The following is a 5,246-nucleotide window of genomic DNA, read 5'->3' on the forward strand; positions in this document are numbered from 1 at the left end:
ACTTCTCCACTATATTTAAGGCCAGTCCTCACAACCAGGGAGCCCGAGGGTTAATCCCTCCCATTGATGTACACAAAGGCTCAACTACAAGAGGAGGGCACACACAACAACAAACAACAAACTTTTAGAATTTTTTTCTTTATATTTGATATCCCAAATCTAAACTATACTCTGTTTAGATGTGTCTTTTTTTATCCATATTGCTTAGCAGTTGGTAGACCCTTTTAGTCTACGATTTCATTTTCATTTCAAAGTTGTTTAAGTGAAATCTCTTTTCCTAGAATATATTCTTTTGTTATTTATTTTACTTTTATATTATTTTACTTATTTTAAGTATAGGAGAAGTGTATGCATACACTCTTGTACAAAAATTTAGACAAAAAAATATTGAACAAAACTTGAATAATTGTAATTCTCTTCCCAATCCAATTCTCTCCCTAGGAGGAATCACTGTTATAAATTAAATACGTATCCTTCCAGACTTTTTTTTCTTTCATTTGATTTTTTTCAAACTAACACATATGGTTTACAGAAACATGAAAAATAAGGTTTGAAACAACAGAAACAAAACTACAACTCTCCGTCCTACTTCCCCAACCCTAAATAAAACACTTCCATCTCTTCCTTTATCTGAGCACTGACTTCATCAATGGACTCATGCATCCCCTAGATGACCACTCAAGGCCTCTTCTTGAATTTTTAAGGATCATCCACTTGGAATCACCCCATTCAAGGCTGCAAGACCCAAACCCCATTCCCTACTTTCTTTACAACATAGATAAGGATGACTTTACCAGGAGTAGTCATCCCTTCCTGGAAACTAGTGCAGTGAGAAAATTTTATTTATTTTAAGTATAGGAGAAATGTATGAATACACTCTTGTAAAAAAAATTTAGTCAACAAAATAATGAACAAATATGTGATTTTTCATTCTGCCAATGCACTTTTTGTGGTTTTAGCTAGGACTTGTAATAGAAGGGGGCATGCTTAAAAATAAATTATTCACCCACTGTGTATAGATTTCTCACTAAATTTACTTAACAGTTAAATTAAACATGACGACCAATTTTAAACATAAAATGCAAGTGTAATTTTGACTTTAGTCAGCAATGCCTCTTCTTCAAGGGTTTGTAAATGTCCTCCAGATAGTCAACTGGGTCAAAATTTTCATCAAGATGTGCCCTCGGTCCTCCTAAGTGTGTTTTAGGAGACATGCAGATATTCTCCCCATGAAATTAGCATCCACATTTCATAACACTACAGCTTTGCTTCCGTGATTGCACACCCTTATGAACTCCTTTTTTATTTCTAGTAGCCCCTAGTTTTCTTGATTAAAGAAATTATATTATAAAGGCATTTGATTTAAATGAATTCAATTCGTTATGTTCACTATTTGTGTTTCTCAGCTTAGGTCACACACTGGAATCACCAGGAAGCTTTAAAGGTACTAATACCTAGATTCCACCCCCAGAGGTTTTGATTTGATTGCTCTGGAGTGTGGCCTGGTGGTGGAGTTTTTTGTTTTTGTTTTTGTTTTAAGCTCTCAGGTGCCCCCCACCAAGGTGAATAAGTTCTGAAAAAGAGTCCCATAGGAGATGCTTTTGAAAAATAAATTATCATCTTCAATTTGCTTCTCTTTAAAATCTGGGTTTTGATGCATTAAGCTCTTTGTAATAAGAGGAATCCACATCAATTCTGCTTTATTTATTCTACATTCAAATGAGTGTATAGATTCAATGTACTGTATATTTACGGGCACCTTAGAAATATCAAGTTATCTAACACACACGTTTTGTAGAATTCCTGTCCTCCCAGAAAAATCATCACTGGTGCTTTGTTTCCCTGGTTTAGGATTCTCACTTGCCTGCCTGTCTCTGACATTTGACTCAAGCCAACTTCATCCTGATTACCCATTTCTGAATTTCCACCCTGCCCCAGTCTCCAGTTCACATACCTCAGACCCCTAACACACCCAGCACAGCACCAACTCCCCTCGGAATGCAGCTTTCTACCCAGCCTCCAGCTCATGTCACCCACTACCCTGGATCAACCGTAGGTAGGGTGGGACATATTCCCACTTAGGAGGTAAAAAATTGGGTGTTTCTTCAACTTTTTTTTTAATAGTTCTTACTTTATAAAAATAGTACCATGATTTTTTTTAAAATGCACTTCTACCGAAGGCGCCATATTCCAACACTGCATAAAAAGTGTTCCACTTAAAGCAGAACAAGATACCCCACTTCTATCCATCCCTTCCTTCCCTGTTCCCCTCACAACCAGAGGCATGTCACTCCTGGGACACTGTTCTGAGTAGTAGGGATGTTAGGGCCACCTAAGGCCAGAAGAATTGGAGGGCATTGCATGGTTAAGCATGCCAGGATTGAAAAGCAAAGGATCAGCTGTTTTCATCTAGGATCTCTGGATGTTCCTTCCAGAAAGCATCCCCAATGATATTGCAGTGCAAGGGCACTGACTTTGTCCTGGTATGGGTCACTGCCATTTTTTTCCTTCCATTTCTGCTGGCACCTTAACTTCTTTTGTCGTGACTTCATCCACCTTATGCCATATCAACACAGTCTCTTTCCTATACATCAGTGGCTCATTATTGTAGTTGATGTTGAATTCAGAGAACAAAAATCTCATTCTTGTCTGCGAGTTCCCTGTAGTCTCCCTTGGGCTTGTACTGATGTTAGTCCAGACTGTTGTAGAGTGCCCAGAAAACTGTATTATAAAGATTATTGATGTGACAATCTGCTTGCTGCCAGCTGAGGTAGTCCTTTAAAGTCTGGTTGTTAGGAAACACCACAACTCTTCCATCAAAGCCTGGGGGATACAGAAGAGGCAGGTCCATAGTAATGCCCCCAATAAAACACGTAGCTGAAGGCGAACTAGGAGGCCACATGAGTCATGAACTTACTGGTTCTTCTTTTCAACCAATTGCTTTTCTGCTTGAACACTCATTATTCTGTCCACATGCAATCACAATATCCTCTAGTTCTTTCATTACAGTCTGGCACATTTGGTCATTAGGTGGAGACCACGGCTGTCATTCAGTTTTGCAAAGTTGTGCTTCTCAGAAAACCTATGGAAATTCCTGCCCTTCAACTGCACGACCAACCAACAGAGGGCTAGGCAAGTGTTGTCAGCCACAAAGTCCTGCACGTACTCGAACTTGCTTTTTCCCATGGTCGCCCCCAATTTCAGGCACCATTTCAGAGTGATGGAAATGGAGGTTAAGCAATCATGAACCTTCACATTGCAAGTGGCCCACATTCCCGCCCCTGCACCCCCCACCATCTCTTTTTAAAGATAATTTTAGGTATATTTAAATAATTAAATTTTTCTTTTATTTACATTTTATACATTTCATTTCTATACTAACCATATGAAAATAATAGTAATAGCTAAGAGAATTCACCACTATGTTAAAAGAGGAATATATTTTTATTAGACAGAAAGTCAAGTATTTTCAATATTGTAATAACCATATGGTGTAAGATGGGTACCAGATTTATTGGGGTGATAGATGTGAGGGGGTTTGGGGGACAGGGTGAAAAAGGTAAAGGGATTAAGAAATACAAATTGGTAGTTACAAAATAGTCATGGTGGTGTAAAGTAAAGCACAGGGAAGAGTCGATGATATGGTAAAAGCTATGTACAGTGCCAGGTGGGTACTAGACGAGTCACAGGATCACTTCTTAAATTACATAAATGTCTAACCACTATGCTGTACACCAGAAATTAATATAAAATAATATTGAATGTCAACTATAATTGAAAAATTAAAAAGGGGGAGAAAAATTTGAGACCCACAGGCTTTGGGGAAAATGTCCCTATTTATTATATGTGTGACCCTAACAAATCTCTCATCTCCTTTGAAGCTATTTCCTCACCTAAAAATTGAAAATAACATCTGTCTTGCATGGTGATGCAAAGGATTAAATGAGATAAGCATTTAGAAAATAGCTGACACATAGTAGGTACTCAATCAATATTTTTTTCTTATTCCCTGATGCCCCGGCCACTTTCCTACATTGAAAATCTCTTCATAAACCCAATTCACCCAAAATCAAAAATTAAGATGTGTTTAAAAGGCTTCAAAGGAACTAAAAATAATTGTGATTAAAAGTATTGGGATGATGTCATAGAATGGTGGCATAAAGTGAGCCTCTTGAAATCTTCCCTGGAATTTACAACAAATTGAACAACTATAATTTCACCAAGGACACCCTGCACAGCAGACAGGCAAGACTAAGAGGCTCACAACTGAAATCATCTAAAGGTAGGCAAATTGGTCTAGCAGCGGAGGAGGAAAGGGGGAACTTTGGAAATGTGGGCCGTGAGGGCACAGGAGCAGACTGGAACTCACAGCTCCAAGTCTCCTGCATTCTGGAGTTACTGCAGCCACAGGAGACAGAAGAATTCAGATTGCTAGGACTCCCATTATGGCCCACAGTCCCACCTGAGGGATCAGCATAATACAGCTGAACCCAACGCTCACAGCAGAGACCTCAGAGCAAAGACTGAGGGAAGAAGGGTGAAAACGGAGGTTTAGGCCCTCACTGCCAAGCAGAGGACAGAAGGCTTAGACACTGAGCCTAGCAGACCCCTACATTCCCTCAAATAGCTCACCCCACCCACACCTGCCCAGGGCTAGAAGTGGAACGGTAGCAGTGTCAGATCAAAAGAACAGAATATTTGCAGTTCTGAGAACTACAGCCCACAGCCACGGATTCCCAGTCCAACTAGTTCTGGTGAAGGGGAGAAAACCCTGGGTGCAGGATGGGCTATGTTGGTGGTCACCACCATTGCTCCCAGCCACCTCTCACAACCCATCCTGCCACCGCCCCCACCTCTCTGAACGTATCTCTGCAGGGGTAAACAGCTGCTGAAACACACAGGCCCTGACTCTGGTGCAAGAAGAGCTTCAGAATTTAGAAGCTTTCCAGATCCCCCAATGGAAGCAGTGCTCTGTAACTCAGGTGACCTATTCACAGAGGAGAAGCCTGCCTTCCAGGGAATCCCCCCATTGTGTGAGAAGCTGGAACAATGCAGAGAAAATATAACGCTACAGCATGAGAGAATAAAAGGCTGCAGTCAGAGAGAAAATAAAACATTCTACCAACACCTACTGGAAAACAAATGAAAGACCTCTTCCTATCAACATGTTGCAGAACCCACTCCTGTAGGTGCTGAGGAAAAGAAATGATAATTCACTAATTGCCATGAATAACCAAGGTAACAAG

General features: G+C 40.1%; 1 pseudogene; it reads right to left on the reverse strand.

Annotated features, from left to right (window-relative positions):
• Positions 1-2,395: 2,395 nt before the first annotated feature.
• On the reverse strand, positions 2,396-3,273 carry LOC117034143 (probable tRNA(His) guanylyltransferase; annotated as a pseudogene).
• Between the last annotated feature and the right edge of the window lie 1,973 nt (positions 3,274-5,246).

Source organism: Rhinolophus ferrumequinum, chromosome 14, assembly GCF_004115265.2.
Source record: "Rhinolophus ferrumequinum isolate MPI-CBG mRhiFer1 chromosome 14, mRhiFer1_v1.p, whole genome shotgun sequence".
Lineage (NCBI taxonomy): Eukaryota > Metazoa > Chordata > Mammalia > Chiroptera > Rhinolophidae > Rhinolophus > Rhinolophus ferrumequinum.